This window comes from Epinephelus fuscoguttatus, linkage group LG9, assembly GCF_011397635.1.
Source record: "Epinephelus fuscoguttatus linkage group LG9, E.fuscoguttatus.final_Chr_v1".
Lineage (NCBI taxonomy): Eukaryota > Metazoa > Chordata > Actinopteri > Perciformes > Serranidae > Epinephelus > Epinephelus fuscoguttatus.
This window is the reverse complement of record NC_064760.1, coordinates 12151094-12164043: the sequence shown is the minus strand read 5'-3', so window position 1 is coordinate 12164043 and position 12950 is coordinate 12151094. Positions and strand designations below refer to the sequence as shown.

Below are 12950 nucleotides of genomic sequence, written 5' to 3'. Positions count from 1 at the left end.
TTTGGGCGCAATCAAAACTTTAGACAACAGCAAGCCAAGCTAAAAGTATAGCTACAGTCACTAATGTGGATCTAAACAAGCATGATTTATCAATTAACTAATATCAATATGCATTTTTTTTCCAGTACATCCTGCCAAACATACAGAATCATATTTGTGTTAGACACATTGTAAAAGAACCATAAATCTAAAAACATGATGTGTATATTCTATGTCAGTGGTTCCCAACTGGTGGGCCGCAGCCCAAAAGTGGGTCATGGATCCATTCTGAGTGGACCACAAGTGACTCGCAAACGTGTCAAGATTTTCAAAACCACACTTTATTTTGAAGGTCAGTGAATTTCTGGCACAGAGCTTTTAAGTTGAAGTGCTGTTTCCTGCTGTTCAGTGAGTGACTAACAGACAACCACTTGACAGAGACAGCCAACTAGCTCGACTGCATGGCCAAACACAAGTATGACGCTGAATGTAATAAACTGTGTGGACGTTAAACTAATGACTAAGAAGAAATTTGCAGGCCATGGCTGGACAAGTTGGGAACCACTGTCAGGACATCTGATGCTTTATGAAATACGTGGACATAATAATAATGTGTGACAAAACATGATAACATAAACAGTGAATACAATATATGTAAATTATGTATTTGATTATATGATAGGTGACCAAATGTGTCATCACACTGAGGCATTTCCAGCACAGCAATAGCAGTGTCTGACTGTTGAGCTCTTTTTTGCTAAAATATAACATAATCAACATAAATCTATATTGTGATATCTGGGTAAACCGTTTTCATCTACCTTGTTCCTGACTGTGCATAAATTACATTAAAATAACTTATAAGATGTGATGGTTGTCCTTGCAGAGGTGTGACAGCTCAGCTGGAACAAAGCGAGCTGTGAATAAGTGGTTTGGTCCCTGTGAGTGTTCAGACTGTACTTCAAGTGTCTGCAGTTTGAAAAAGCCCCTGTGTCATTGCAATTTGTGAAAGACACCTCAGAATCAGACAAGGTGACGGGCTGAAGAGCTCCCCCTGCCAAGATAAGACACTCAGCTCTGCTTATATGCATTGTGGGTCAACACCTATTAATTGTGTTCCTTATTTTCTCCATTATCAGGCAATGGTTGGACCTATATATTGTCCTGACTGACGTAAATGGGAGACTGTAATATTGTCATGATTTTGTGTATGTTATTGTGTTTTATTTTTTTCTTTTATCTACACATTGCCTTTTTATACATATTTGTGACATATTTCATCAATATTTGACAGTCTATTGTGAACACATTCTTATTCAAAGGCTTTTGTGCCAAACCAAACTAGGGCAAGAACAACCATTCAGTACAGACAGACAATACCAAGCAATGACATAGGCTAAAATACTAAAATATTCGAGCAGACAGCAAAACACAACAAGAAATCTATGCCAGGTCTTTTCAAGTCTCCCTCCTCAAAAATAAAGCTCCCTGTATGTAGACCTCCTTCCTTTTTTGATACCTTATTCAACATAGTTGGGTCAAACATTTGAGCAGCTCCACTCAAGTGTAAAACTACAGATATCTGTAGGAAGAACATTGAGACAAACTTGAACTAAGTCTAAATTTAATTGTACTATATAACATCTTAAAGGGATGGTGCACTCAAAAATTAAAATTCAGCCATTATCTACTCACCCATATGCCGAGGGAGGCTCAGGTGAAGTTTTGGAGTCCTCACATCACTTGCAGAGATCCCAGGGGAGAGGAGGTAGCAACACAACTTGCGCGCGAGACCAACGAAAGCACGTAAACACACATGAACGCGTGCCCATGTCTCACGGTCTCGCACAAGAGAGGCAGTTAGAGCTACAGGCTACAATGAGGCTAAAAACAGAGTTCAAATGACGTTTTTCCAAACAACTTTTTATGTTGGGGCTTCAGGACACTTGGATCACTACGGACGAGCAGTATGGAGATATTTTGTGGTTTCAATTATGTGTTTTTGGACATTTGAATATGGGGTGCCATTAGCCTCCATTAGGTGGAGTTGTGTTGCTACCTCCTCTCACCTTGGATCTCCGCAAGGGGATGTGAGGACTCTAAAACATCACCTGAGCCTCCCTCAGCATATGGGTGAGTAAATAATGGCTGAATTTTCATTTTTGGGTGCACTATTCCTTTAACTTTAAAGAACAAATTAGACTGCAGCACAGATTTTGTTACAGTGTGCTGTTGGGCTCAAATTCAGAATTGATGCACGTATTTGAGATTTCAGTATTACAAACAGCTGACAGCCGAATACTGTGGGTTAAACACACAGAGTCCGGCCAACAGATGTTGCAAAGGTCTACAGAGTATTCATGCGGCAGAGAAATGCTAAGCTAGAAGGTATACAGGTTTCAGGTTAAATTAACCTTTGACAGAACTTCTGCCTCCCACCCACTAACTTTTAGAAATCAATTTAGATCATTTCATAGCCTCAGGTGATAGGAAGTGCTGCTGTCCTATTGACACAAAAAGCAAAAAGTGCCTTTCAGCAGCTGAATCAAAAAAGTGATAAAAACATTTTCACTCAACATGACACCACTGACACCACAGTTACTTATATACTTACATAGTTGTGACTTAAAAGAAAACTCCACCTCCAAAATGACCATTTGTATATCAATTACTCACTACGTGTTATCTTGAATTCATGAAGAAAACCTCTTGCGTGCCTCTACAGTGAACGGAGAATCCTATAAAGGTCATCATCCTTCATGAACTGAAGTACTGAAGTATTAAGGGTCTGCATTTAACATAAACTACATCAAAATATCTGTTTACAAACTCTCATACATGCGCAGTATAATCCAAGTCTCATTTATCCAGTTGTATGCTCAGTACCTCCCAAACAAGTGCAATTTCCCCCAAAAATATAAAACATTTCCATCTAAGAGGAGCACACGTGTGCATATGAGCTCCCCTTGAGCAAACTTCAAAAGTACAGCATGCCCAGGCACGCTACCCAGCTGTGTATGAGACTGTGCTGAAATGTTTTAAGTCATAATGTTTAAGTGGAAATGCATGTTTGGGAAGTTCTGAGCATATGACTGAATAAATCAGTCTTGGATTATAGTGCATGAGTTGTGTGAGAGCTTGCTATTGTTAAACGTGGTCTCCATTCACTTCAGTTCATGAAGAGTGTTCACCTTTATTGGATTCTCCGTTCACCGTGGAGACATGCAAGAAAATTTCTTCACATATTCAAGGTAAGCGATTAATTATTATGTAAATAAAGACTGTGTGGGTGAAACATTCCTTTAAAGCTGGAGTATGGAACTTTTGTCTCCTCCTTCTGGCAGTGAGAGTAATTAATTACACAAACATTATCGACACATGCTTATGATGTATGCCTGCAGTTGAGCTCACTGCATCACTCCCAGTCCTCAGGAGCTCTCTTCAAGTCTTTCTTTTTACTTTAATTCTTACTGTGAATGCTGAGTTTTATTGCAGCATCCATTGTAGAAACTTTTCTTGGACGCTTCTTGGGATTTTCTACCATAGCTTCTACAATACTCCTGCTCCTGCTTCGTCACTATTGTCTCTACCCCCTTCCTGCCCTATTTAGCTCTGGCTGACTGATGTCACCATGACACCACAACTCCTGTATTCTATGAAATAAAGAGCGCTTTCCCTGGCAGCAATAGGCTTAATCAGCATTGTGTGCAAGGCTTGAATTTAAGGGAAGTTCATTTATATGTAAATATACTACACTCTGGCTAATTTTCATGCCAGAGTCATGATAATCGTTTCATACTTCTCTTCTCTTTCTTGGTTACACTGCTGTATACTGGATTTCCACTTTGCTTTTATTGTAGAAAGGTGGATTTAGATGTTTTACTTTTAAGTGTTTTTCATGCAATTTACTTAATGGAATACCAACATCAAAAGTCATTTCAAGGATTTTAAAATCAGCTCCTTCACAGACTACATCTGACACTTCTCACTTTTTATCAGTGTGGTTGATTGTATGAGTGTGAAGTGTTAATGGTGATTTGTCATACCGCTGACGCTGATAAAAATTGCTGCTCGTGTTTCACCACTTGTGCTGACACACCTCAAAAATTTGTGATGCCAGTTGGAAGATATCAGCAACTCCAACATATGTTACTTGCAGTTACCACTAGTAGGTTTACATGAGCGGTTATTGTAGCTGGCAGTTCATATTTACAGAGCATCAGATAACACAGCATCAACAGGCTACTTGCCAATAACACATGCTGTTGTTTATACGCCAGTGTCAAGCCATGGATAAATGGACAGAGGAAGCAGAAAGGTCCCACCGCAGAGTGAGAGTTCAACCTTTGAGGAAAAATATATTTAATGTGTTTCTTGGTTAAAGACAGTTTAAATATAACTTGAACTCCTTTAAGCAGTATTAGCTGCGAGAGGTAAATGCCTCCCATGTGTGAATAGGAAGCCCTTTTGCAAAGCACGGTAGGGTCAATGCTTCCCTGCAAAGATGCTGCTGATCCCATGTGAAAGTATTTTCTATTGGCACACAACATTTTTCTACAGCTTTTTAATGTTTGCACCCATTCTGTGAGTGCATTTGAGGTGAAACCAATACATTCATATTTTTTTTTTAAATTTTTTTGCAGATCTGAGCGTGACCCTGGAGAGTAAGAGCGCAGCTGCCATCAGTCAGCTAATCAATGGCGCTGGCATGAAGCACAACAGAGTCAGAGAGGAAGGTAAAGGTGGAGTAGGGGCCTGAATCTCTCAGTGCGGTGAGAGATGGGAACCAAATGAGTGTGGAGAACTTAAGGTGAATGGGTGCATGATAGAGAAAAGAGAGAAGTTAAAACATGGACTGTATCAGATGATGGGTTATGATGTGGAAAAACATCAGCTGCCAGGGCTATTCATCCTCTGTGTGTGTCCTCACTGCTCATTCTCACTCCCACTCAGATGTCGATGCTCCTGTCCAGAAAGAATCTGTTGTTCTGTCATCTTTACTCCTATCTTTCACTTGTTTCTCTTTTGATAAATACGGGTCGTAATACCTTAAAGACAAAAGAGCTGGGCTGTCAGTGCTTGTCAAAACAAGACATATGACTGTTACAAACAACACATGAGTGTCTCTGATCTGCCGCCTTTATGGTAAAGGTATGGATCACTTCATACAACTGAAAGTATCAGGTTTAAGATGAAGGAGAGGATCATCCAACACAATAACCAAAGAATATCCCACACATCCACCCAATGCTGCCCTCAAACATACAGATACAAAGCAGTTGGCCTCTTATGTCTCTGGCCTCACATGAAACTTTATCTCTGTTGTTATGTTCTGGACAGTTGTTTCCTGACATAGCTGCTGTACTTCACAAAAAAGAACTTGTTCATTTCCTGTCTCACAATAGCACTGTTTTCCCGCCTTCTTTTTACCTGCTTAAACAGTTTTAATACAACAATGACACCCGAGGTTACAAGACTGATTGCCATTGCAGTCCTGTATCTGTGCCTGAAGCAGTTGCCACTGCACTAGTGGGGGAGCACAGTAAACAACTCCAAGCTTCTGTTTCTATTGGAATTAAAATGAGCATGATTGGCTCTCACCTGGTTGTTGACCACATTGTGTCAGAGGACATTTACATATATTTTGGCTGATATTAACTTCTTCCTGTGGTGCTGCCGGACACTTCTGAAGTCTCTATAGCACAGTGGACAGCCCCCATGCTGCGATACCAGGTCTTATTCACAATGCAAAGCCACTTATTGCTGTTCCAAATCCATATATATGAACTTTGCAGTGGTGTAACAATGTGACACTACTTCCACAACCACCCACACAGTCAATGCTATTGTTTTACTGTTGTTTGTTTGGTGTACCTCCCCTTCCATTCTCCACACACACACACACATGCCCGTACTGTAACTTCTGTCTCCCTCCCTCATTCTTCCTCCACTCTCTGTTTCACTCAGATATACTCTCTGCCCTGCCAAAGCATTGCATCAGGAAGTGGTGTAGGCCTCCTTGTCAAGAACCTGACACTTTGAGGATCAATAGGGGATTGTATCTTCACTGCACCAAAAGTCAAGATGCCTTTTAAATCATTGACTGGCAACTGCTACCTGGAGATGGATCCTGTTATTCTGCTTTTTTGTCTTCTCATTGTTTGTTTCTCTGCCATTGCATGGAAATTCTTGATTAAAGAAGACATAGACTTTAAAATGACTGTACATCTGATCTACAATTCCCTTCCAACTATAAAATCTGTATTTATGCAGTTTTTTGTTTTTTTGTTTGCTTGTTTGTCAAGTCTCATGCTTGGTATTGACTGAGACTACTCATTTGCAGCCGGCCAGCAGAGTTCGTGCTATATTTAAATCGATAGCAAAGTTTATCATTTTTCACTCTGTTCTTTCTGTCACTGCACTGTACTGAACAAAGAGTACTTGGCAGAAGGTACAGAATGTCTGAGATTCTTAGACGAGCCCCAGCTTACGTTAAATTAAAGCAGATGTTTAATAAGAACATGTGAGCTCAGGTTACAGCACGTGAACTAATCATGCTCTTCAAGTCTTTTTATAATTGGATGAAGGTAGCTATCTTTGAGCAAACAGCCAATTACAGTGAAGTTCGTTGTCTCTGAAATTATATAAAACTGTACAGTGCAAAACATCTTCTGCTGACATCTGGTGTTAAGGTTTGTGTGTGTGTCTCCTTTGTAATTACAAATATTTTTCTTTAACTCTTCAGTGTTTTGTGCCTGTTTCAATGTGTGTTGAGTGTTTTGCAGACAAATTTCCACCACATTACTCACATTCAGTCAAACGTCAATGTCAGTGTGCAAGCAAAAAGGATACCAGTTCATATATTCTGTGTCCACATTCTCTTGCAAATGAGTGTTCGAACCTGCACAGGTAGTCAAGGCTACAGAGAGAACATTTACAGTTTATAACCTTGCTGTTGAATTCATCTATGCAGCTCAAAAACACTTCTGCGATCATAATTATCTGTTATCCCATATTCCAGAGTGCCTTTCCTGCTCTGTGTGCATGTACTCTGTCAGTCTCTCAGTTTACCAATGTATCCACCTAAATGCGTACATTAATAAAAATATCAGTTTTTCTTTTGTCTCAGTCATGTTTCACCTCGTCTTTTATCTTCTTTAAAGGACCAGTGTGAAGGTTTTAGGGGGGTTTACTGGCAGAAATGAAATATAAGAATATAAGAAGTATGTATATAGTAGCATATAATCACCTTCACTGTTTTTTGTTTTTTGTTTGGTTAAGATATTTCTTGGGGCATTTTTGGCCTTTATTTGATAGGACAGACAAGCATGAAAGGGAGAGGGAGAGAGAGAGAGAGAGAGAGGGGGAGAGAGAGAGAGAGAGAGAGAGAGAGAGAGAGAGAGAGAGAGAGAGAGAGAGACATGCAGCAAAGGGCCACAGGCTGGAGTTGAACCTGGGCCGCTGCGGCTAAAGCCTTGTACATGGGGCACCTGCTCTACCACTAAGCCACCGACGCCCCTACTCAGTGTTTTTACCAGTTGAAATTACTGGGTCCATTTGTTTTGGAGAATCTGTGGATAATTTGGCACCCGCTAAAAACCTGAACGTCTGAATCTTAAGTTATCAGAGAAAAAACAATGTGAGCACACATTAGCAGGTGGACAAGATACCCACACTGACAAACCAAACTGCATCAGCAATACACTGTTATGTAACATGAAACTGCTTTATTCTGTGTTTCTACAGGTTTATATTGCCTGGTGTGTTTATTTTGGAGAGGAAGAGACCTCTGCAGATAATTCGGCCCCAGCTACAAACCTCCTGAACAATGAACACTGAAGGAATTCTAACTGGGAGACGTTTTAGCTACTTTCAAATTTGAAATTCACTGCTAGATGCCACCAAATCCCCCTAAATCTTACACACTTCACCTTTAAAACACAAATATTTCATTCCACTTGGTGAATAAAAACAAGAGGTTGCATGTGTTTAACAGAGGATTTGGCTGTGAGAAATGGTAATCTCTTGAACTTGACCTTTTCACACTGATTTTCTCAAGATACTCCGTTTGTTATCCAACTGCTGAGTGATACAATGAGTCCATCAAGATGAGGACCCTAATTTATTTTTCTGATGTGTTGGTGCTTTACTCCTCAGGCTATCAGTTACCATTTTGGCAGGGATTCTTCAGAGAAGAATGTATTGATTGAGACCGTGGACAGCTCTTAGCCTTAGCTTCGTTTGAATCCATCAGACACCTGTCAGAGACAGGAACCAGTGTGTGTGGGAGATTATTTGTACTTTGATACTGTAACAAGTCTAATGCATTCATTGTGAAACTTGAAAAGAACAGCGCCCACAACATGGAAATAGTCTTTTGTTTGGTATTTAAAGCAGTTATATCACATGCTGAATTTTTAGGCGTGCTACAGTTGTTTTTCCTAAGTGAGGGAGGTGGATTTTACTGAAACCTTATGGGAAGTGATGGGATTGCAATGCCTGGGTTTCAACCCTAGTTTGTATCAGAGACAAAAATACATCAAGGCCAACACAAAGTGACAAACCCTCCTTGTATTCCAAAGTGCCTGAGGCCAGAAAACACATTTTTAAAAGATAGTCATTAACATCAAAATGAGTTGAAGCACCAGGAGGTACCTTTATGTTTTAAAGGTGAGTGCCACATCCTGTAGAACTTCAGCTGCATTCAACTTCAGGTCCTTATTGACAAGCGAGGCGCCCTGCTTTTTAATGAATGTCAAAGGTGAAGGTACAAAGCAATTCAACATATTGACACTTGTTCCAGTGCCCTAACTTGTGACAATTTGGTGCTGTTTGGCCTTTTGCCACGATAACCATTCGACCTTTACACAAATCATTAGCCAGGGTGATGTGAAGAGCAATGATGGAATCTATAATCTCTGTACCCTTATCTGGCTGCTCAATTTAATGAGCGAGCAGGTGTTAATGATGATGGAGACCAAGACTGGCTCTGGCCAAAGAGCCATGAGCAGAGCGTAATGGGGTGAAAAGCTTGCTTTGGGACAAAAGTAAATTATGGCCCTCACAATCAATAGTAAGCATGACTGAAAGCCAATAGGGCTTTGCTCCAGTTCTCATAATAATAGGAAGGAAACCCATTGATTCTCTCTCTTTATGCAACCTTTGATTTCAGTTATTGAACATGCATTGACCAAAATAATCCTGGGTGGTACCTTGATGGCTACACAGGTTAGTGAGTACAGTTCAAAATAAACTACACAAAATGAATGGAGCGGCAGACAAAACACTCCAAATTACCTCTCTTTAATCATGATTTATTAAATGTAATTAACCAGGATGTAGAACCAATCACAGCCAGTGCCACTAAATTAACTACTAAATCATATGTAGCATTAGTACTAAAAAATAGTAAATAAAAATAAATAAAGTATGAATCTTAATGAATAAATGATCATACAAATTTCCTATTTATGTAATAAAGAGATAAAGACCAAAACAACCTTTACTGCTGAGTAACAAGATAGTTTTAACTTAAATATGAGACTATTCTCATTTTTTGCAAACAGTCATTTAAGTGAATGAATGCTTTGTCAAGAAAGATCAAAGGGCCTACTGAAATAATCAAATCCATGATTTCATCTGTAGCATTATTAATGTTCCTTTGATCATATGGGGGTTACAAAGAGAATAAAGACTACCATCTTCCAGCTGATAAATTTCATGTTGTCACTGTTATTATACATTTCTGGTAACTTCAATGGGAGAATGTGAGAAACTTCATTTGTTTAGAGGAAACAGTCCAAGTTTCTATGTGTATCTCACAAGCCATAAACTCGAATTCAGTCCAAACAAATGATGTAAACACTAGACATTGGCATTTTAAGTAACTTCCATACTGAGTACTAACATTAAATTTTAATAGAGTGCTCGAGTACTTACTTAAAATAAATAAAAAAATAAAGAAGACATAAAATAAAATAACAACAAAAATGTCTTACATAAAAATAGGACTGTAAATTGGTGGAAGTGGATAACAAGTGCCATTTGAAATTAATTTATTGAACAACCATGCTTAAATTAGCCTATTATAGCATAAATTCAAAGTTAACGTAATAAACTTTCTGTTGCTGCCGTTACATAAGTTAGACACAGCGCTAAAAGACCATCTCCGGAGTCTGGAGCCACGCATCTTCCCAGGTAGAACAAGCTAACAAAGCAGCAGAAGCTAACATCCGACACTGAACCATCTAATGGTCCCATGAAACTAACACTGACCCGGAAACGGCCCTACTCTTTTGTTAAACCCCGTAATGACCGTTTATCTTAGCCATGTGATGCTAGCAGTTAGCCCTGTCACTGTGTGTGTGTATATGTGCAAATGGACTCACACCAGCTGGCCAAAGAGGCACTGAGCGAAGTACTACAGTGCATGCAGCTCTACAATGAAGTAAGATTTTACCTGATTTAAATAGTAAACAAAGAAATGTAAAAGTCATGTTCACATGTGGAAGGCTGGGCGGTGATTACTCTACATGTTGAACGAACACCGACATCCAAACGGATACTCATGCCCATCCCTAGTAGACATTACAATAACAGACCTGCAATGTAGCCATGAAATCAACCTTATGTAAATGCTTAATGATTAATGGTCAGTTCTTAGGAATGTAAGTAATATAGGGAATTCATTGGAAAAGCTAAAGGCATTAAGAGGAATAAGACAGCAGCCGGGAAAAGAGAAAAATATTGATAACAGACGGCGGCATTACTAAAGTCTAAATGCATTTTCTGTTAACTCATTTGCAATAATTTGTAGTGTAGTTTTAATGTATATCAAAGCCAGTTCTACTCCAGTAGCATATGGTCTGTATACATAATGTTTATTCAACATTTCTTAGACAACTAACTGTATTTTAAAGACTTCATCTACAGAACATTATGGCTTTTTGGGACTATTGTTATATCGTATGAGTTTGCAATTAAATTATAAGAAACAAACCAGACAAACACACTGAGTGAATTTCTAGGCAAAACTTTGCCTTTTAAAAACCCCTTTTTGGTGATTTTGTTCTTGTCATTATAAGATTTATAGTTTGCACTTAACATATGCTTTCCACTTCAACCTGTAAATCTTGGAGAGGGTGCCCCACAGTTTGCACTATGTGAATCTGTCAGTTTAACTTTTTTACTTGCTAGCGATTCATTTAGCATCTTGGCAGGGCATCTTGCTCTGCCATTAAGGATTTTAACTCATTATCCAGCCAAGGAGCATAATTATTCCTGACCGTGCTCTTTGGTGGAGCGTGTTTGTCAGCTAAATTGCCTTTAATACGTATGACTAATGTTACAGCTGCAATGAGGATCTGATTCTTTAGAAACCTCCAACGACTGAACTTTCCATATATTAATAATTAACTTGTGAAAGTTTGTATGACCTGTGAAAAACGATCTTCTGAATTTCTTAAGGCAACTTGTTATAGTGGTTTGACATTTCACTGATCCAAACCAGCCTTAATATCCAAAATACAGCCACATCAATTCAAACAGCTCGACTAAGACCAAAGATTGTAGCAAATGATGAAAAATAGCTGCAGGCTTCAGTGTACTGTTACCATAAGACACATTGATGACACGTACATTTCTCTTTTTACACCTTCTAATTGCCATAGCAGTTCTTTTCACATTGTTTGTTTCTCTCATGTATTTTTCAGATTTACCACCCTCAGTTGACTTCACTCTTCTCTCAATCTCTGCCTGCCTGTCATTCCTGAAGGCACACATACAAATCATGTCTCCACCATTTGCTCAAAGAAACTCATAGTCTCTGAATTTCAGTTGCCAGTTATCCACTAAGGTTTCAGCACTTTTGAGAAAAGCACAGTATGTTCTTCCCTAAACCTGTTAAGTTGCAAAGTTATTTAATTACTTATTTAGAATCCTTAAGATTCTACTCTTGATGTTCCCAATAGTTTCTGGTGGTAGCAGCAAGTCTGTGTTTAGAAATTTAGCTACTGCATTGTGGCACAGATGCAGCAGCAAGAAAGCATCTATTTCATTAGAAACACTAGTAATTTTTTTTAGGGACACATACTTAGTATCAGCAGATATATAAATTATCACATAACCACCCACATTTCAGTATAAATGGGATCACTGCATGTGGCTCTTATCAGGCCACTACATGTCTTTTGTCAGTGGTGAGCATCATAGCTATGGGTTAGTAGGGGTCTGCCTCACCTATTTAAGGTTAAAAAGGCCATTATCAGATCATGAAATGAAACTTTATATCAGTGCTTTCACGGTGGAAGGGTACGCAGCAGAACCTACATCCCAGAGATTGAGGTTCAAGTCCCATCTGAGGCCAATATTTACCCCCAACCATCATCTTTTTCTAAACCTGACCATGTCATTGAGGCACCTAGACCTAAGATAAGTGAAAGTGAAACCTAACAAACTGGTAATGGCCATTATATGGGCTGATAACAGCCTTCTGAATGTATCAGCAGGTGTAGCAGGCCAAATCAATCACTAGAAAAAATGCTGGCATTGTCCAGATCTACAAACCACTGATATGTTATATTTGGATGTGATTAACATAATGTTTCAACAACACTACGGTAAATGTGTGATAGATTGATGCACAAAAAACACTTGATTGTTGTTTAGGAAAAAAAAATCTGTTTTGGATTAAGATACCCGATTTGGGGCCACAATGCCCGCTGGAAAAGCCATGGTGTCTCACTTAAAAAAATAAAATAAAATCACAAGGGAAAAAAAAAAACACTTTTCATGCCAATATCTGCTCAAAGAGGACAACAGGTCGAAATAAAAACACCCACGTTTGGGGGGCTAAAAACCCGCAGGAAAATCAGCAATGACTCACTGAAAAACAACAGATTTTGTTACATGTATGTCTCCAACAGTGATCTGCAGCTTGGCAGGCATCTTGCCTAGGTGTCACGCCATCCACC

General features: G+C 39.1%; 1 protein-coding gene across 3 annotated transcripts in view; it reads right to left on the bottom strand.

Annotated features, from left to right (window-relative positions):
* lingo2 (leucine rich repeat and Ig domain containing 2) overlaps positions 1-12950 on the bottom strand; it is a 322344-nt gene that overhangs the window by 232286 nt on the left and 77108 nt on the right. The gene's annotated exons all lie outside the window — the stretch shown is intronic.